A 22,378-nucleotide genomic window follows, 5' to 3' on the forward strand; every position below is an offset into this window, starting at 1 on the left:
CATTCTCCCCACACAACTAGCCCACCTTCTTTTTCAGTCATATACACTTTCTGATTCCTCTCCTACACGATCCTTACTTCTTCACACACCCTCCATGTAACTCTCAACACATTATGAACTCTTAGAGATAGGAAGCCTTACTTTTCTCTGCTTTACTGTCAAACAGAAGAAGTAAGCAGGAAGTTCTGAATGTCATCAGCAGTCCTAGATATCCATAAGTTTGCACAATGATAATGAGGGTCATTCAACTGAAGACTCACACCAAGAATTCAATGTTCTGCTTGGAGATTTTTTGTGTTAAAACTTATTAGAAGTGCATGGAGTTTAATAATGTTGATTATATCTGAGAGTTTTACTCATCACTCAGAGGGACTGATGAGAACGATAGCATTTCATGAATCAAATTGATATCAATATTTCTAAACACAGAAGGTAGTGAGTTTGAATATGAATATAGCATAATGAAAAGAATTCTGGCTTTGAAATCAAGAGACCTGAATTCAAATTCTGTAACCTTGGGCAAGTTAATTACCCTCTTTGTTCCTCAATTTCTTCTTCTGTAAAGTAGAAGCATTAAACTAGATGATAAGAAAATTTATAGTTCTAAACCTACAAATCCAACAAGTGTATACATAGATTTTGAGTGAAAAGAACTGAAATCCAGTCCTCAATCTGCAACCTACTATGTGAGAGACCTTGGGAAAAATCTTTCTGAATCATCCTCTCTGAACCTCAGTTTCCTGATCTGTAAAAATGAGCACTGGACAAGATGACCTTTAAAGTCCTTAACATCTCTAATTCCTAGCTTCTAATGAGAAAATTGAATATTCTGCTAACATACATTGCTAAAGATGTGATTTCATCAGTATGAGCACTCCCTCTTCCAGCATAGATGGCCAGTCCTCCACAATCCAGTTACTAAATCATGTTATGAGTTGTGGTAGCCAAAAGATCCATCTCCTAATGACCATCTTCTGACAATGAGCCTCACTGATCCAGAGAAGAACTTTAAGGAAATGTGAATCTAAAAGAAAATGAGAAGCAAGAATATCCTCAAACTCAGAGGCACCATATTAAATCTGCCTTGGTATTTCAACGCTCCCAATACTGCCTCTTTGCCTGTGATCATTCTAAAGCTCTCTACTCTCCCAGTGTCAGAGTTCCTCCTTGATGGACCAAATACATCTCACTGTTCAGGTTCACCTATTGCATCCAGAAAACTTCGTTGCTCCTGCAACTGGTGTCATTACAATGCATTTTTTTTTTTTACCCAGGAGTTTATTAACTTATGGTGAAGATGCTTCATGTCTTTGAATCTGTTTTCTTATTTATAAAATGATCACACTGCTTGTACATTGCAAAGAGCCCTGTATTTTGAATGAGATAACCTGGGTCCTGGCCCTTGGTTAAGATCCTGCTACTGGCTAACTGTGTAACTTTGGATTAGCCACATCTTACATTGCAGCCTCAATTTCCTCATCTGTAAAATGAGAGAATTAGGCTTTGATGTACTTTAACTTCCCTTTGATGTACTTTAAGTTCCCTTCAGCTCTAGAATTCCCTGAACCTCAGAGAGCAAATCATTAAAGAAATGCACAGAATAGGAAAAAGCTAGTGGTAAATATCATCACATAATTTGACTCAATCATTTTTCCTTTTAAAAATTTCAAGATACTTTCCATTGATTCTTTCATCTGCTCCACAGATGCAGATTTCAATGGGAAGGAAGAGGGGGAGGAGGGAGAGAGAAAGAAAAAGCAAGGGAAAGGAGAGGCAGGGAGAGACAGAGAGATAGAGAATTAGAAGAGAGTCAAAGAGAGAGAGAGGGAGAGACAGAGACAGACAGACAGAGAGAGAGGGAAGGAGGGAGAGAAGGAAGGGGGGAGAGAGAGAGAGAGAGAGAGAGAGAGAGAGAGAGAGAGAGAGAGAGAGAGAGAGAGAGAGAGAGAGAGAGAGAGAGACTTAGGACATTTAAGCCTCTAGACCAATAAATCTTAACTCTGCCCTCTCTGAGTGTGCGTGCTACAACATTAGTACATTACCTGCTTATATACTGCTGGACAATATGACATTATGCCTGGAAATGTGAAAGGACAATATGATGGAAAAGAATGGAGTTTTCTTCTATTGTGCTCCTCCTGTAAGGCGATAAATAAGTGGAATTGTGCTCTCCTGATTTATGTTTATGACTGTGATGATGATGATTTATTGGGGACTACACACTGACAGGGAGCCAAGCGCTCTACCAGGCTCATAAGAAAAAATGGCTATGCCCTGGAGGCATGCAAACCAAGACAAACAGTTCAGCCATAAAGCTTCACCAGCCAAAGGAGGCTCCTACTTAATCTCAACAGGGCAAGTGGGCTCAGAATTTGTGCTTGGGTGGAGGGAATTTCCTCTTCCCCTGGGAAGAAAAAGAACACTGCCCTTGAAAGACTTTTGGGAGGGGGAAAAAAAGAGGTGCATACTGGCCAGGGAGGGAGAAGAGTGAAAGGAGGGAGAACAGGAAGCAATCTTGGAGATCATCTAATAGAAGGGCTTCAATTTATAAATGAAGAGCCAGACAGAAAGAGGTGAAAATAACCTGCCCAAGGGCATCTAGCTGGTAATCAATCAACCGATCAACAAGTATTTATTAAAGTTTACTACCTGCCAATGATGGATTTAGCTCGATTGTTTCACAGCCACTGAATGAATGAAGAGTCGCATTTATTGTTTACTTGTGTGCCAAGAGGTGTGTGCTAAATACGGAGAATACAGATGCCAAAACAAGACTTCCCTACTCTCAAGTAGCTAACATTCTAATGGGAGAAAGTGTATGTATAGTAAAATGGTGGGAAGGAAGGGAGGAAGGGAGGGAGAGAAGGAGGAAGGAAGGAAGTGAGGAAGGGAGGGAGGGAGGGAGGGAGGGGGGAAGGAAGGAGGGAGGGAAGGAGGAAGGAAGGAAGGAAGGAAGGAAGGAAGGAAGGAAGGAAGGAACGAAGGAAGGAAGGAAGGAAGGAAAGAAGGAAGGGAGGGAGGGAGGGAGGAAGGAAGGGAGGCAGGGAGGAAGGGACTTCTTAAACTCTTACTATGTGCTAGGCACTGTGCTAAGGCTTCATAAATATTACCTTATTTGACCCCAACAACAATCCTTGGAGGCAGGTGCAATTATTGTCTCCGTTGTACAGCTGAGGAAACCTAGAAAGACAAAGTTTAAGTGACTTAGCCAGGGTCACACAGCTAGCAAATATCTGAAGCCAGATTTGAGCTGAAGTTGTCCTGACTCCAGGCCAGGCGTGTCAGGGAGAAGTCACAAAGCTGGTGAGTGGGATGGGCACTCCATGACACATCCTTTATAGAGGCAATGATAATGCCAATTTTATTGCAGTTCCCTGAGGAAGAGGAGGAAGAGGCAATACTGTGCAGCCTGCTTCCTGTGGAACCTATTTCTTAACTGATGGAAATGCCATAAACCTAAAAGTGAAACACTGCATTTTCCTCTTTGAAAGAGGCATGTGGTTCCACATTCTCTTTAGGAAAAGATTGATGGTGAGAGAAAAAAAAGATTTTAAAAAGAGAAGGCATGTAGAAGAGCTGATGTTGAGGTTCAAAGGAATTTCCCCTTTGGATAAAATCAAGGCCCATTTCTTGTTTGAACTGACTTATCCTGCTCCCAGTGAGAAAGTTCATTCACTCTGTGTTATTTTCTAGTATATTCTAATCTACATAACTTCTCCAATTCTTATTTGCTGTTTACTTAGATAAATGTGTCTGCTTACTATTTGTGATAAGTCTTTTGTGTACTAGCATTTAGTGAGAAAGAGTCAAGCCTTCAGGTAAAAGCTTGAGGTACCCTCCTTTTTTAAAGAGAGCAGGGAAGCCTACAGGTTTGTTGATTTTGAATCTTGAAAAAAAATCTAAGCCTAGCAAAAATTAGGAAGACAAAGAGATATTATTCCAATCCAGTGCCCTTCTCTCTCCGAACAGGATGGCAGTCTGATGGCGCTTCTCCCGTACCCCTCCAGGCAGGAATCAAAAATCTTCCTTCAATGTCTGTGGGGAAAATCCCTAGAGATAACTAAGGCCTTTGTGATTGGACAACCCATGGAGACATGCATAACCTACATAAGTAACACAGATCCTTCCATTTAGGAAGACATATGCCCACTCTTACAATTCCCCATTCAGAAAGATTCAAATACATTCTCCCAGGGCCAAGGTCAGACATCTAGTTCGTGGCAGAGATGGGGCTAAAATTGAGATCTTCTGGCTCCTATTTCAGAGTTCTTTCCATTAACTCCTCCTGCCTCTCCAGGAAGGCAGATTGGGCTCTTTTCCTTCTCCACACTCAAATGTTAAAGCTACGAAGAACCGCAGAAGTCTCATTGTACCCAAGCAGAGAACAGCCCACAGCCAATGAGCCACTCCTGCTACCGTGAAAAAATGAATTTCCACGCAACTTTGAAACAGGCTCCATACACACAGCCACAGTCCATGAAAATGCATGTAAGGATAATCAGTATTCTAGTGGGACTCAGACCCGCTGAAAAATTACAATTAAACTGGGTTGGATTAGTTGCCCAGCAGGACGGGAGATAGTGGTATTTTACATCTTTATGCTTCCAGTCAGTTTTAGGCAACTGGGTGCTGTGTGTGTTTCTTTATTCTCACTGAAAACAAAGGTTATTTCTGATTAATTCTGAAGACCAGCAGAATTGCTGAAGATTGCCTCCTCTGTGACAGAAGGGATGAAATGGGACCAAATCTGCTTATTGTGTTAGAAATGCCAAGAACATCACTTACCTAGATCCTCGTTTACATTTTGCAATTAGAAGACAATCAGTATGCCATTATGAGTAAAAGTTGTTGGAATTACCTTTGGGCTGCATTTTTTTTTAAACCAGCAAGTCCTTGGGGACTGCTTGATTGAAGGCATGACAGGAGAACAAGGCAAGTTATAGTGATGATAAATAAGAACAATTATCACACTTATTATCTGATAAATAATTGATTGTGGTTTGCCATTAATTCATCTCCAACCAGACCCTCATAGAAAACCACAGAACATTCTATCTGACTTCTTTTGAGTCCTTCCTCCTTTTGTGCTAAGTATTCTTGTTTCAAAAGCATGGTCAAAAAAATGTTAACCTCAAGAACAGAAGAAGTTGTCATTGCCAGCTTCCTTGTTTTATTCAACACAAATTATAGCCCCTTTCATTAATGGCAAAATAGTGTCAGCCTCCAGTTTTTTGTTTTTTTATTTTATTTATTTATTTTAACAGAGAGGTCATTTTAAATTGAACACTTAGAACTATCACTTTGGCTTTAAAAAAAAAAAAAAGAAACTTTTTCTACCACTCCGAAAACCAGTATTCCATCTATCTCTCAGATCCAATTAAAATGCATGGATTTGATCAACACTTGTAGTAGATACCTAATGTTAATCAATGCCTAACATCTTGAGAGGCAATCTGGTATCGTGGATAGGGCTCTACTTGGAATCAGGAAGATTTCAGTTCAAGTCCTATCTCTGACGTGTACAGGCTGTGTGACTCTGGGCGATTGACTTAAGCCTGGAGTGCCCCCAGGACACTCTCAGCAATTGAAATTACAGAGCAATTGCTGATTTGTTTTGGAAGAGGAGGTTTCCTTACATCAATAAATCAAGGATCTGGTAAAAAAAAAAAAAGAAAGAAAGAAAAGTAGCATACTACCCTAATAGTACTATACTCTTCATGTATTCTGTAATACTCATTGAACCCAATTAATAATGATGATAACGAATATTTCTGCTGTGCTTACTGTATGGCAGGCATTATACTGAGTGCTTTAGAAATAATGTGTCCTACCCTTGGAAGTAGATGCTATTATTAGTCCCATTATATAGATGAGGAAACTGAGGCAGACAGAAGGCGAGTGTCTTTCCCCAGGGTCACACAGCTAGTAAGCATCTGAGGCCAGATTTTAATTCGTTTCCTCCTGACTCCTGACTCTAGTGCCATCTGAGCTGCTCCATTAGCTAATTAATTTCTTTTTTAATTTGTTTGGGGGAGGGGAGTCTAAACTTATGATTTCACTGTGTCAGAAATTCCTAGTGTCATCCACCAATGCAGATAGACTAATACTTGCTTGGATCACTGAGAAGTTAAAGGCCATGACTTTCTAATGGTCACACAACTACTATACATCAGAGTTGGAGTGGGGAGACTGGCCTTCTCAGTCCTCTGGTCACCATAATATTCTGCCTTTCAAAAGACAATTAGTAGGAATGATAACTATGCTGTAGTAGTAATCACCACCATGCCTGTATGTATATATATATATACATACATATACACACACTTATACATATGTTTGTATATGTATGTTCTTAACACTTTAAAATTTGAAGATTATGTGAATTTTCTCATTGGAGCCTCTGAAGTCATAAAGAAATTATCTCTGCTTTTCAAATTATGAAACAGAGGCAAGAGATGCTCATGATGTGCCCGTGGTCACATAGCTGGTAAGAACGGGAGATTCAAACTCAAGTTTTCCTGACTCCAAGTCCAGCAACGTGCCCACCAGGCCACAGGACGCCACAAAAATGATTCCACAGACTGAAAGCCCAAATAAACCAGTGTTTTCTATTGCGTGGTATGCGATGGCCATTTCAACTGTGGTATGAATATATTATTTTTAGCTCCTAGTGTGTTTGATAAGTGACTTAGGGCCTTTGGAGATGCAGGTCCAGTTTCTCAGGAGATGTTTTTAAATTGCTTGTCTGTTGATCTTACTTTTTCCTCTATGTCCTCAAATCTGTTCCCCATGGCGATTGCAATTTTTTTAAATGAGGCTATAAAACTAGATGGTTTGCTTATCTCTGTGTGGTTTTTTTTTTTCCTCTTGAAAAAAAAAAGTTTCCCTTATAATGACTATATCTGCTCTTTGGTCAATTACATGGGCTTTTCATCATCTTTTTCTTTTAGTTTTCTCCTTTCTACTGCTGGTTGTTGCTTTCATCTTATTTATCCATTCATCCCATCTATAAAGTTGCACTTCTGTAATGGGATTCCATATCAATTTAAGTATAATAAAATAAATATAATTTACAGGAAAAATATCCCTGCATCACTGTGGGAAGTGACAAACTGACATTGTCCTGCTTTTGTTTTCTGGAGAGTAAGATTACAGAAGCATAAAACCTTAAGGGACTTCAAGAAACTATGATTTTATCAATGACTTGGACAAAGGCATAGATGGCATGCGAATCAGATTTACAGATGACACCGAGCTGAAAGGGATGGCTAACACTATGGATGGCAGAGTCAGGATCTAAAAATATCTAGACAGATTGGAGCATTGGACAGAATCTAAGTTGAAATTCAATAGGGATTTAAACATAAAGCTTTTCACTTGTGCTGAGGAAATCAGCTCCACAGTATGAGATGGAGAAGGCATGGTCAGACAATACCCTGAAGAAACATCTGAGGTTTTAGTGAACTGCAAACTCAATATAAGTCATCAGTGCAATAGCGTAGCCAAAAGAGAAAGTGTGGTCTTGGGCTCCATTGGGAGATATGATGTACCAAAATAGAGAGAAAATATTGTTCTGTATTCTGTACTCTATCCTGCTCAGACTATAACCCCCTGGAGCAGTGCTGGGCTCTTCAGCTTAGTAAGCACATTGATAAACTGGAGAGCATTCAAAATAATCAAGATGGCAGAAGCCCTTGAGACCTTCGCCATATGAATATCCATTGGCAGAATTTGAGATGGCTAGCCTGGAGAAGGTGTAGGCAAAACAGGATAGCTGAATCAACCAACAGAAAGGAGGATTCGACTTGTTGTATTTGGCTCCAGATACAAAACCAGAAGCAATAAGGTAAAATTTCAAAGAAAAATATGCAGGCTTGTTATCAGGAGAAATTTCCTGAATATTTGAGCCATCCAAAAGCTTAATGGACTGCCTGAGGAGATGGCAGGTCCCCTCTCCTTAGAGGTATTTAAGCAGAGGCTGGATAATCACTCATCAAATGTGTCACGGTGAGGATTCTTTTGAGGGTATGCTTGGAATAGAGACACAATCCATTCCCTTCCGATGCTAAAATTCCACAGTGTCAGTATAGTTCACTTCTGTTCCTTCAGGCAAGAATTAAGAACTTCAAAGAGATTTTTTTTTTTTAAATTTTAGTCTCATGAGAGATTTCCCCTCCTGGCAGTGGTCCTAAAAATTTATAGACTTTGACTCCACATCTCTGCTGCATTTTCATGCTGAGATAGTCACCATCCCCTGTGCCCTTCTCATCTGGAACATCAATCTGTTATACCAACCCCCATTTTCCATTGGTTGATTCCTCCTGGAGCCACCATTTTAGGGAGAAGCTAGACAACTTTTATTGCCCTCCTAGCTGTGCTTCTGATGGTCAACCCTTTGCCTCAACTACAGACATCCTAAAACTTCTCACAGTGCCTGTGATCTCCTCAACCTTGAGCATCTATAACGACCTGCAGTCTTTTCACCCTGAAACATCCTTCTGTTATGCCCACCCTCCTCCAATTATTGAGTTCCCCATGGGGTCTTTGTTTGGAGAGGGGCCAGGTTGGCCAACTTTCACTCTATTCCTCCCCCTTCCCAATGGTCATGTTTCTGATTTTATAGATTTTGTCATTTCCACTTCTCCTTAAGTAAGTGCCTTAACCTCATCCTTCCTTTCCATCTCCCTTTTGTGTATTGTCTTTTCCCCATTAGACTGGAAGCTTTTTGAGGGCAGGGACAGTCTTTCTTTCTGCTTGCATCTGTGTTCCCCTTTTGGGGCATAGAATAAGACCTTAATAGATGCTTCTTGCTTTGCCTGGTTGCCTTGAGAGGTTGATTTCTCAAATTATACAGGTAATCTGTGTCAGCTATCACCACCAACATTATCATTCCTCTCACATTCTTATAGTACTTTAGGTCTGCAAAATACAATAAATACACTAACTCATTTGATTTGAGCCTCACAATGCCTTTGTGAAGTAGATATCACAAAAACCATTGTGTCCATTTTATAGCTGAGAAAACTGAAACTCAGCGAGGCTAAGTCACTTGTCCATGGTCACAGAGAAGGTGGATGTCTGAAGTGAGACAATTGGTTCAGGGAACAACCTGATGAGAATCCCCCCTCTACAAATATAGGTCAATACCTCTATAGATATGTGATGATGGGCACCGAAAGGTTAAGTGATTTGCCTAGGATCACACAGCCAGTGTGTGCCAGACTTGAGACCTGAACCTGGCCAGCTCTCCAGTTATTGCACCCTTCTTAAAGTAACTTTTCAAAATGCTCTAAATCACTATTGATTAAAGAAATGCAAATCAAAATGATTCTGAGGTACCATATCACACCTATCAGATTGGCTAACATGACAAAACAGAAAAATAATAAATGTTGGAGAAGATGTGGGAAAACTGGAACACTAATGCATTGTTGGTAAAGTTGTGAGCTGATCTAACCATTCTGGAGGGCAAATTGGAATGATGCCCAAATGGCTATAAAATTGTGCATAACTTTGACCAGCAATACCACTTCTAGGTCAGAGAGGTCATACAAATGGAAAAAGGACCCACAGATACAAAAATATTTATTGTAGCTCTTATTGTGGTGGCAAAGAATTGGAGATTGAGGGGATGTCCGTTCAACTGGGCAACAGCTAAACAAGTTGTGGTATATGCAAGTAATGGAACACTATTGTGCTATAAGAAATGATGAACAGGTAGATTCCAGAAAAGCCTGGAAAAACTTATATAAACTGATGCTGAGTGAAATGAGCAGAACCAGGAGAACACTGTACACAGTAACAGCCTCATGGTGTGATGACTGACCTTGATAGACTTAGCTTTCTCAGCAATGCAAGGATCTAAGACAATGCCAAAAGACTCATGATGAAAAATGTTATCCACATCCAGAGAAAACTTAGGAGTTTGAATGCATATGGAAGCATACTATTTGCTCTCCTTTTCTTTTATTGTTTTGTTTTGTTCCTTCTTTCTTGTGATTCCTCCCATTAGTTCTAATTCTTCTTTACATCATGACTGATGTGAAAATATGCTTAATATGACTGTGTGAGTAGAACCTATATCAAATTGCGTGCCATCTTGAGAGGAGAAGCAGGGGTAGAAAATTTAAAACTACAAATCTTATGGAAGTGAATAATGAAAGCCAAAAATAAATTAATTATATTTTTAAAAGAAAAAAATAAATTTAGTCTACATCATCAAAAAAAAAATAACATAAAAGTGACTTTTCAGATAGCCAAATCTAAACTATTCTTCTTCCAGAGGGGTAAACTAAGGACTAACAAATATAAGAGATTTGGCCATTGTCATTTGGCCAAGAACTCAGGTTTCGTGACTTCTGAGCCGCAACCCTTTCCCCTTTCTACTCAGATAGATAGGAAAGAAAACTAGTAGTTATGAGCTATATGTTAATCTTTTAATGTCTTCCTCCCAGGCTTTCTCTATATCTTCCCCTAGATCAGAGAAACAGACCTATTGAGGGCAATCTCATTTCATGCTTCCAGCTACAGCCTCCATGGTGTGAGATATGCACCGTGAGGGACAGAGCTATGGTTCAGAGACAAAATCACCACCAAACATTTGTTAAGCACCTATTACATTCAGGATATTTCCCCGAACACTAGAAGATATTGCTGTAACTGTTGTGTCCAGTTCTTCCTGATCCAATGGAGCACAGCGTGCCGGGCCCTTCTGTCTCCCAAAGTCTGTCCATCCTCATGTTTGCTGAATGTGTTGGACACCTTCTAACTAAAGGGGCTCATCTTCTCATGTCCTGTCTTTTAGCACTTTAATGGTGCCACAGCAAAGATACTGAAATGGTTTGCCATTTTCTTCTCCAGTGGATCACCTTTTGTCAGAACTCTTCACCATGACCTGTCCATCTTGGGTAACCCTGCATGACTTAGCTCATAGCTTCATTGAGCTATGCAAGTCCCTGCACCATGACAAGGCAGTTATCCAAGGAGGGAAGTGGAGGATACACAAAGTTTAACTAAAAGACAGTCCCTGCCCTCATGAAGTTTACAAGTTTAGTAGGGATATAAAGTAGACCAATGGCAGCCTCTCCCATTAAGAAAGCTTTACTAAGAGATGATGTCCTATATTTTGCTGATTTTCAAAAGTCCTTCCTAACATAACCTGCCATTTGATACAATCATACAATAGTACTAAAAGGTATCCAGGAATAAAAACTTAGACTAAACCTCAAATTCCTCATCTGTAAAATGAGGATAATAATACCTATTCTATCTTTTTAACTTTCATCATGGACCTTTCTTTTTTCTCTCTAATAACAAGAATAAGAGATAACAGATGTATGACCACATATTACAGTGTTGCTTCCATTGAGAGGAGGACATGAGACCTATCCAGAATGTCGGACATACCCTCTGTGGCAAATTTATGAGAAACATGTACAGGTGTTACACCAGACAGGCAAGTAAGGATGGACTGTGGGATAATCTACCTGTCTAGAAGGAACACTTACATTGGGGAGATAATAAATCCATTTGAACATCTAAGTTACCACCTCCCAAGTGTTGTTGCAAGGTTCAAATTAAATAAACAGCTAAGTGGTACAACAGATAGAGCACTAAACCTGGAGTCAAGAAAGACCTAAGTTCAAATCCCTTCTCAGATATTTACTTAGCTGTGTGACCCTGGGCAAGTCATTTGACCTCAGCCTTCCTCAATCTCCCCAGTTATAAAATGGGGATAATAATTGCACCTACCTCCCAGGATTTTTTTGAGAATAAAATGAGATCGTATTCCTGAAGAACTTTGCAAACCTTAAAGCATTTTATAAGTGCTAGATCTTAGTACATAAAAGGCTTTGGAAACTCTAAAACACTATATAAAATCAGGTAGTGATAATGCTAGATATAGTAGCAGCAGTTGCTAAGAGAAACAGATGACTCACATAAATGCAAATCTGGACAGTGAAAGTTTCTGTATTCCTTTTGTCCTGGACACTAGAATGTCTGTCTTCGCAGGGCAGGGGAGTAGGAAGGGAGAACATTTACAGATACTAAGCCAACACCCACTATGAATGAAAAGGAAAACACTGGAAAGTGCTTACCAGTATACCCATGAAACCAAGGTTTCAATGCATTTCTTGTTCCTCTTAGAATTTTTTTAGAAAAGATTTATCAGGAGAGTTTGTACATGGAGCCACTGGAGCTACAAAGAGCTAAAGAATTAGCCTCTCCACTTCTGTTGGTCCTGCACAATTTAATGGGACCTCCAGCCAATGCCTTCCATGGCAAGGCTTGAGATGGAAGTCTAACACTCTCATGTGTTCAACTGCACACATGATTTCATATGATTCCAGATGCCTGTGGGCCCTTCAGGCTATCAGCTGGTGTTTGAATCCAAGCAAACTGGTAATAAAAAGAGTAGAGAAATCTACAGCAAATAGATAAATACACGTATAGATACATAGATGATAGATACTATAGGGATATATAGCTACAGACAGACACACAGACAGATAGATAGATATACTTTCATATAGATAGATATAGATATCTCAGACAGACAGATAGATGGATAGATATAGATATCTCCAAAGACACTGGAAGCCCAGTGAAACAAACAAGGAGACTTTGAAGTGATGCTACCAGAAAGGAAATTAGGATCCATCTGGACACACCAGGGAAACCTGATAGGATAAATGAGATGGCTGCAATGTCAATACCACGAGCTGGCTTGGGCATGGAAAGAACAAAGAAATGGGCAAGGGAGGGGCTGAGCTATGATCAAAAACAGTCAGACTGGCCATGAAATACAGATGGATGGTGAAGGAAGTAGTAGCTCCAAAGCTTTATGAGTTAAGGTAAAAGACACACATGGAATGAAGAAAAATTAGCAGTGGGTGCCTTCTATGGGGCATTAAATCAGGATGAACTCACTGATGAGTTACTATAGAAGCAGATTAAAAAAACAAACAAAACAGAAACCCACAGGTCATAAATAAATAAAATGGAGTTTGCAGTAATAAATCTCCTCAGAAATGTCTCTCTCCTCTCCCGCCAGCAACATACTGAAACACTCCAGTGTTCTTATCCCTCAGAATAATAAGATCTCAAACCTGGAAGGGAAATGGGGCATCATCTAGTCCAGCACATGCCTGAATAGGAATCCAGTCTATACCATCCCCATCCCCAAGCCATTCAGAACTCAAGTCAGTGAGGTCATTCCCCCCGCAAATACTCCATTATTATTTACATAATTTCAAGGGAATAAAGGAAAGTCTCTACCATGTGGGATGGCGGGGGGAAAGTCTCCTGTAAGGGATTTATGGGAAGAGAACACAGACAAAAGTGACACAAGATGGTCAGGACTGGGTGTCTTGTAATTTGTACCATTAAAGATACTGATGAGATCACAGATCCATCAGAATATTGGAGTCACTAGCTCCCAAGGGGAGCCTATCCCAATTTTGGACAACTCTTTTATTAGAAAATTTTTCCTTTATATCAAATCTAAATCTGCCTCTCTGTAAATTCTAACCTTTGATCCTACTTCTACCCTCTGGAAGCAACCACAGGCTCATAAGATAATAAATTTAGAGCTAGAAGCAACCTTGGAAATTATCTTTTCCAACCCACTCATTTTTGTGTGTAAAGAAACTGAGACCCTGGGAGGTTAAGTTGTTCAGATTTCAAATCCAGAATTTTTTTCCTATATGCCATAAGGTGAAGGACCATGAGGGTGTTGAAATACTCTAACATCAATCTGGCTTTGCCCAAGTAGAAGAATATATATTTAGAGGAAATATCCTACCTCCAAAGAGCTAAGTGAAATAAAGGGAATGCTACATGCTATTACTCAAAAAAAAAAAAAAAGCAACATTGAAAGTTCTTTTCACTGGCTAAAACAAACTATGAGAGATGATTGATAGAGGTCAATAAAGCCCAGTGGAAGGAAAGGGGGCAGAAGAGAAATGGAAACCAAAAACCAGAAGGGAGCAGTTGCAGACAAACCATCTAAATCACTTTGAGATCAAGAAAGTATGTCTAGTGGGTCTGTAGACTAAAGGTGTCAAAACAGTTAGAAGTTAACAGCCATGATGATTCCCAGATATATGATCACAGAAACTCCAGAGTATTACCACCACCACCACCCCAGCCCCACAAAAAAAAAAAATTCAGATCTGTTATCTTTAGAAAATAAAAATGTAACCAGATTAGCTGGTTAGCTGCTGTTGCTTCAAATCTAGCACATTTTCAGCTTTGAAAATGGAGTAGGGGAAGGGTTCCCAGTTGCTTCTCCTCTTCTGGATTTGTTTATATACTTACATTCTGATAATAAAATTAATCATACCAGGCACACCTTCACAGGAAGGAAAAGCTTGTATTATAGTAATACTCCAGGCTGTTTTAGGAAATTCACATACATCCTAAGTTATTTTATAAACAGATACTTGTGACAGGTATGGTTACCCTTATTTTGCTGGTAGAGAAACTGAACCCAAAGAGACTACAGAATTAAAGCAGAGTCAGGGGCAGATCTAAGAACATAGACTAAGTCTTTCAATACCCCTACCCAGGCTCTACAAACAGATCAAAACTTTGTAATGTAGGTGCTAGTCTCACCTAGAAACCTGCCCCTAGGAAGATACAAGAAATCATCAAAGACAGGGGGCCAGAGCCTTTTGCCTGCTCCAGCAAAGCCCTGATCATATTCTTATGCACCACATCAATCACAAATAATAATATCCTGAGGCACTCCTTTCTGTATTAAAAGATAAGAACACTGTTTTGTTTCCAGAGCCCGGATGCTCTGTTTCCCTGCTCTGTATGGCTTGTGTAATTCAGAAGATAGACTTCATTCAGAGAATAAAAAATAGGTGACTCTGAATACCTCTGCCTCTCTGCATCCATTCAGTAAGCTGCTGAATGTTATCATCTTTGGAGGAGGCTCAGCTTGCTGAAATATGACGAATTGTCTTGCCCTAACCTGGTCTGTACTTAGAGCTGTACCATGGACAATGGCAGCCCAGTTCTAAGAAAAGTTTATGTTGGTTAATGGGAGCCAGCGTGGACTCCAATATTCTGATGGATCTGTGATCTCATCAGTCTCTTGAATGGTACAAATTACAACACACCCAGGCCTGACCATCTTGTATCACTTTTGTCTGTGTCCTCTTCCCATAAATCCTTCACACGAGATTTTTTTTCCCCTGCCCCACATGGTTGGGACCTTCCTTATATTCTCCTGAAATCGTGAGAATTATAATGGAGTATTGGGCGGGAAAGGTGGCAAATGGCACTGATTATAGTTTTCCATGCCTTTGCTATCTGTGTGAATCATTTTTAAAAATCAATCAATTATCAAGTATTTATTAAGTGCCTACTATGGACTAAGCACTGAAGATGCAAGAGGAGCTTCCACATTAGGTTGGTGTCTAGGACTGGTGGGGGGAAAAGGGAATAGTTACACACATAAGTGTAGTACCTCCTCTGGGATCAATCTTCCAACCACACTCATACTAGCATCTTGGGTCCCAGGCAGTTGATTAATTCTCCCCTGAAGGTTCTTAGGGGTAATCCTAAAGGATTCAGAGTGTCTCTAATATTGTCACTCATCAGACCTCATCCAGTGTGTTCACTTATCAATATTAATTAATCAATTGATATCAATGTCATTTAGCAAGACTGAAAAGTAGTTTTTAGTTAGGGGTATTTACTAAGGAGGTTTAGTAAGAATAGTAGTGCCAAAGAACTAAGCTGTCAAAGTCTGGGACAAAAGTCTCTCCTACATGTACACAGAGAATCCAGGGGAAAGTGGGCTCAAGCTTAAGGAGTACATATGGCAAAAGAATAATTCACAGCTCCTGACTATTAAAAGTCTTCCATCTTTCAGAAGTCCTCATGAAATTCCACTGTGGTGCATGTAGGTATGCTGGGCTGCAAGAGTTAGTGTCCTCTTAGAGTCCTGATGCTACCTTTCCTCACTGTGTCTAGTTTGCTCTCAGACCGCCATATTCCTGAGATATTGACACTAGCTCTGATGAGAAGTCTAAATCTTCAACCTTTGGAAGATCACAGGGTGAATCCTCTGGACAGAAGGATCATCGTTCTTGGTTGCCATAACTGGCTTTTTGGCAAGATCAATTGTTTCTGGGAGAAGATGATTTCTTAGCTCTTTTGTCTCTTCTTTGTACTTTACATCTCATTGCCTTAAATGTTTTGAACAAATGATGACATTCAAGGTGAAATCTTGGCTTTTTTTCCATTTCTAATTTTTTGACAATAGTGGCTTAGTAGAACAGGTCAAGTCAAAGTCATTTCAATTGAATGCTGTCTTCCAAACTTGAGCCTGTTTTCCAATTTGATATTGATTTTTATTGCTTTTCCTCTAGCTAGTTAGTGGTCTGTCTACACATAGACCACTAAATGATATGACTCCTCTATCAGTAACCAGTCATTTTCCTAAGCTATAGTGAATTTAAACAATATGTATATTTTGTGAGTAAAGTCACTACACTGTTCATCTTCTTTGACCCAATGTTCCAGCAGGTCATATCCCCCCAGAAGGTCAAACACAGAAGGAAAGATTCTTCCTTCTTTCCCTTTGGGGTCCAAGGTCACTGTTATAGGGCTCAGACCAGCTTCCAAATAGATCCCAAACTAAAAAGAACAGCTTCTTCCATCTTCACAGTACTTCTCCTTCTTGAGGGAGTGTTGTTCTCCTCTTCCTCCTCTCCCTCCTCTGGAATGCTAGGGAACATCTTGCAGTACATTGATCTTCATCAAAATGAATTTATTCAGTCACTTAAGGAATGGGTGGCCATTGAAAGTGATTTTGTTCAACCCCTGCCTCACTTCAGACAAGAAATCTTCAAAATGATGGATATAGCTGCAAATAAGCTTTGACACTTAGGAGCCACTGTGGATTCAACAGACATGGGACATCAACAGCTACCTGATGGATAGAACCTTCCAGTACCTCCCATTCTTCTAGCTGAACTTGGTAATGACCCAAAGTAATCCACAGTGTGTTTTTATGGTCACTTGGATGTACAGCCTGCCAAAAAAGAGGATGGGTGGCATACAGACACCTTCACCCTGGTAGAGGTCGATGAAAAACTTTATGGACAAGGAGCAATAGACAACAAAGGACCTGTTTTAGTTTGGATTAATGAAGTGAGTACCTTCAAAGCCCTAAACCAAGATATCCCAGTGAATATTAAATTCATCATTGAAGGAATGGAAGAAGCAGGTTCAGTTTCATTAGATGAGCTTATCAGAAGAGAAAAAGACCATTTCTTCTCTAGTCTTGACCATGTTGTCATCTCAGACAACCTGTGGATTAGGAAGAAGAAGTCTACTCTGAACTATGGAACTTGAGGAAACATATACTTCACTGTGGAGATAAAATGCAGGGATCAATATTTTCATTCAGGAACTTTTGGTGGCATGCTCAATGAACCGATAGCTGATTTGGCAACCCTTCTTGGCAGCCTGGTAGGTTCATCAAGCCATATTCTGATCCCTGGAATCCATGATAATGTGGATCCCCTTTCAGAAGTGTAAAATAAGATGTATGAAACCATTGATTTGAACCTAGAATACCAAAATAGTAGCCAAGTGGAAAAATTCCTATTTGACACCAAGGAGGAAATCCTTATGCACCTGTGGTGGTACCCATCTCTTTCTGTCCATGGAATAGAGGAAGCATTTGATGAACCAGGAGCTAAAACAGTCATACCTGCCCTAGTAATAGGAAAATTTTCAATCTGCTTAGTACCTCATATGAATATTTCTATCATGGAGACACAGATGAAAAGCACTTTGAGGATGTATTTTTTCAGCACAATAGTTTCAACAAATTGAAAGTCACCATGACACTGGGAGTCCACCCATGGATAACTAATATTCATGAACTTCAGCATGTGGCTGCAAAAAGAGCAATAAAAACAGTGTTTGGAGTAGGTCCTGATATGATACGAGATGGATCAACTATTCCAATTGCTAAAACATTCCAGGATATTATCCAAAAGAGGGTGATGATGTTACCACTAGCAGCTGTTGATGATGGAGAACACTCTCAGAAGGAGAAAATAAACAGGTACAACTATATAGAGGGATCCAAACTGCTTGCAGCCTTTTTCCTGGAGTTGGCTAAGATGCATTCATAACTTACTCAAGCTTCCAACTCCAAGAATGCTAAACTGCCAGATCCTACTGGACAAGGATGTCATCCAAATACAAGAAAACTTTCCCCTTCAACCAAGAGCTTGACTAAATCACTTCATTTAAATTATCTTGGGAAATTTGGACAAATAATTAAACATTCTGAAAGCAAAAAAAAAGACAAGGAAAAAAACTCCTCTGTAGATCAAAATAATTATAGAAGCACTTTCTACAGTAGCAACAACTACAAGTGAAAGTAGGAGTAGCTCCACTAGGTAAAGACTGAACAAACCACAGTACACAAAAGAAGGAGAATATTATTGTGTGACAAGAAACAAGGAATGTGACATTCAAAGAAGCATGAGAAGACGTGTAAACTGATTCAGAAAGCAAAAACAGAACAATATGCACAGTGAAGGCATCATGGGACAATTGAAAGAGCCCCTGGCCCTGTAGAAGGGCTGGATTCGAATCCCTCCATTGATCCACTTACTTGTATGATCCTGGGAAAATCATTTAACTTTGCTCGACCTCAATTCCCTCAACTGTAAAATGAGGAGGTCAGATTCCCTTTGAGGGTTTTTTCCAGCTCTGTAGCTACAGTTCCATGATCCTGTGACAATAATAACGTAATGTTGGTACCAAAAGACAACAAAACTCAGATCAAGAACCATTATTGTTTCCCTGTAACTAATGCTGGATTGTTATTAGTAAAAATATGGTGAACTACTGGTGTGGAATATCACACAACCAGTTGATTACTGTTGCTATATGAGATAGTTTTGCTTAAGGGTAGTTGGGACAGCAGGGATTGTTGGCAGGGGAATGGCTTTAATCAAAAAAAAATTATTTTAATGGAAACAAACATAATTTATCAAAAAAAACAAAGATATAGTCAACTTCAGTTTTTTGTGTGTTATGTTGCATATTGGGCCGTGCCCAAGACCTTCCAACTCTCTTTGAAAGAAAGTATTTATTGCACATAGGTGGAGAAATAAATAGCAAACCACTCCAGCATCTTTGCCAGGAAAAGCCTAAATGGGGTCACAGAGTTAGATGCAACTGAAATGACTCCGCAAAGCAACAGTTTATTGCATGTAGATGGGAGGCTTCTAAGTGGTTTATAGTTTATTTCTTTTCTCAGATCTAAGCCAAATTTTCTAGTGTGCCCACCTTTGAATTCAAATGACTATCAAAATATATATTAACCTGGCTTAAAAGATCTTATCAATTTCCTTGGAGAATTTTTCTACATCATCATCTCTAAGAGATCATGTTCAAAATGCAATTATCTTCATAATGATCTTTTTGACTTCAGCTCATCATAAACAATGCAAGAGAACATGAAGGGGTATCCCATGAAATGATGTTTCTTATTGCCTTTGATGATATGATTAAATGACTTCTGGAAACTTCATTGTTTACCTCTTCAAAGAGAAACTGTGATCCAGCCTACTCTCTAGCCACAACAACCTGTTGTGTTCCAGTTTCATTTGTTACAAGATTTTCAGTATAGATGGGGTCCAGGTTTTCCAAGTTACCATCAGTTCATTGGTTATTAGAATATCTGAAGCTAATGTGACTCTTAACAACCTCCATCATTTTCCCTAACACTTCACCACTATTAATGAAAAAGCAAAATGGGACCACACAAAACAGAGATCATCTTTCTTTCTTCTACTTTTATTTGTCTATTGGGTTATCATGTACAAAGAAATTATCACCTAGTGACAGAGTTATTGGCAATGAGTCTCTCCATATTCCATTGAGTTGGTCAAGGTCAATAGACAGAAGGTCAATCTGTTGCCAGGAGTATATTCAAAGACATTCCAGTCTGATACAACTTGCTTGAGCTTGCGTTTCACTTGTGTTTCCCTAAGTTCACTTTAGAGAATATAGAGTCATCCATACATCATAATGCAACATAGGAGTAGGACTTTACATCTCATTGCCTTAAATGTTTTCAATAAATGATGACAATCAAGGTGGATTATCATGAGAAGTATCCCTAAAGCTGCCATTTTGAAAAAGCAAAGTCATCAAGTAACCTATTTTAGGTTGCACAGCCCAAGAACAAAGACTTTTAATGAAATAACAATGCTGATTTTCTATGCAGAGGAGCAACTTTCACTTACTAGCAGTCTAACACACAACAGTAGAAAACTATTTCAGTCTCTTTGAGACGTCCCAGAATCATCTGCCCCATGCACAAAGGTTATGAGCAAAGCCAATGGCTCACTGAGTGAAGTCAAAGACTGGATTCCTGCTTTGCACTCAAATGATCAGGCATTTTTCAGGAGGCAAACACTTCGAAGGCAGAAATATTTGATTTAGAGCCCAGATCCAACCTCCACAGTTTGAAGATCATAACAGCCCATGCAAGCAGTGTCTGATGTGACTCAATGCACTGCAAGGACAGGCAAGAACCTTCTGTGCTATCAATCATGAGGTTCCCAGAGGCTTCACTTCATTTCCCATCCACTGGACCTGGGAAGGAAATAATGTTTCTGGTCTCCTTTCTTAACCCACCCTCATCCTTTTTTCAGGACATGCTCCAAAGTCAGCCTCCAAGTCAGAATAACCAAATAACTCATTTGCCAAGGAAGAGTCATGATTAAAGAGCTACCAATATCATAAAGTTCAATGCTATTCAACAAGTTTTTACTAAGCTCCTTATTCAAGGCCCTGTGCTCAATGAAGGGTATACAAAGATGAAGAGAAAAGCAGCCCCAATCTTAAAGCATCTTACCTATTATTGGAAAGAAACAACATGTATAGGAATGAGTAAATAGTCTCTTTTTTTGTATTTATGTCTCCAGGGCTTAGGACAGTGCTTGGCATGCCGTAGGTGTTTAATGATTGTTTATTGACTGACCAATTGATAAAATGATTCCAGGGAAGATGATAGTAACAATTGCAAGATCAGAGTCCCAACTCTGAGGGTTCCTCCCCAGATGACCTTGGACAAGTCCAATGCCCTTCTCTGGATCTGTTTTATCGTTTGTAATGTGAAACTATTGGATAAGACAATTTAAGATTTTTTTTAATTTTATTCATTTTATTCTGAACTTAAGAAATAAAACAAACATTTCCATAATATAGTAGAATGGGTGGGAGGGGGTAAAAGATGATTGTACATGAAACTGCAAATGTATTGTGTATAATTTAGTAAAGTTATCATGCAATTTTCTTTTTCCTTTTTTCTCCCCCTCCACCCTTCTCCCTCCCCCCTGCTCCCAGGCCTTTTCTCATCTCTATATCCTGGTATCAACCCAAGCTAAATGTTAGTTCTCCACTTTTCACTTAACTAGAGCAATTCTGGCTTCTGTACCACTGGCCATTCATTCCCTTCTTAATGCAATGCTTTTACATAATCAGTTTAGAGTGGTGATGGAGTGCATCACGTTGTCTGTACTTTCTCCCTGTAATCCAGAATCAACAGATAAATTCCTTTTATGGGATGCATAGTGCTAAAATTAGAAGTATCTGTGGCAGAGAGGAAAGAACCCTAAAAGGAGAAAGGGCTAACAATCTGACTTCTTACAAAGCTGCCAATCAGAATTTCAGCACTAGAAGGGACTTTAGTCAATCAATAAATACTTATTAAGCACCTAGTATGTACAAGACACTGTGCTAGGTGCTGAAGATACAAAAAAAGGCAAAAGACGTTTCTGCCCTCAAAGAGCTTACAATCCAACGTGGAAGACGATGTGCAAACAAATATATACAAAACAAGTTATATTCTGGATCAACAGGAAATAGTTAACAGAAGGAAGAAACCAGAATTAAGAGAAATTGGGAATGGCTTCTGGTAGAATGTAGGATTGTAATTAGGATTTAAAGGAAGTCGAGGAGGTCAGTAGTTGGAGAAAAGGAGGGAGAGTGCTCCAACCATGGGAACAGCAAGAGAAAATCTGAAAGATTATCTATTCCAAATCCCATTACAGATAAGACCCAGAAAGTAAATGACTTGCTTGAGTTCACATAGCAAGCCTGTGCCATAGTTTAAACTAGAAACCAAATCTCCTAATTCTTGGTCTTTCCAACATACCATTTTGTCTTTCTTTAGGAACAGTAAAGTACAACGAACAGAGCAAAGCAGCCTGGTGGAGTGGATGGCACACTTGACTTGGAGTCCAGAAAACCTGAATTCAAACCTTACCATACACACTTATGAGCAATACGGCATCTTGGAACTTCAGTTGCTTCATCTGTAGAC

At 39.5% G+C, this 22,378-nt stretch overlaps 1 pseudogene; it reads left to right on the plus strand.

Moving 5' to 3' along the window:
- Nucleotides 1-16,530: 16,530 nt before the first annotated feature.
- On the plus strand, nucleotides 16,531-18,164 carry LOC140512146 (beta-Ala-His dipeptidase pseudogene; annotated as a pseudogene).
- The last annotated feature ends 4,214 nt before the right edge of the window (nucleotides 18,165-22,378 follow it).

This window comes from Notamacropus eugenii, chromosome 6, assembly GCF_028372415.1.
Source record: "Notamacropus eugenii isolate mMacEug1 chromosome 6, mMacEug1.pri_v2, whole genome shotgun sequence".
In the NCBI taxonomy this organism is placed as follows: domain Eukaryota; kingdom Metazoa; phylum Chordata; class Mammalia; order Diprotodontia; family Macropodidae; genus Notamacropus; species Notamacropus eugenii.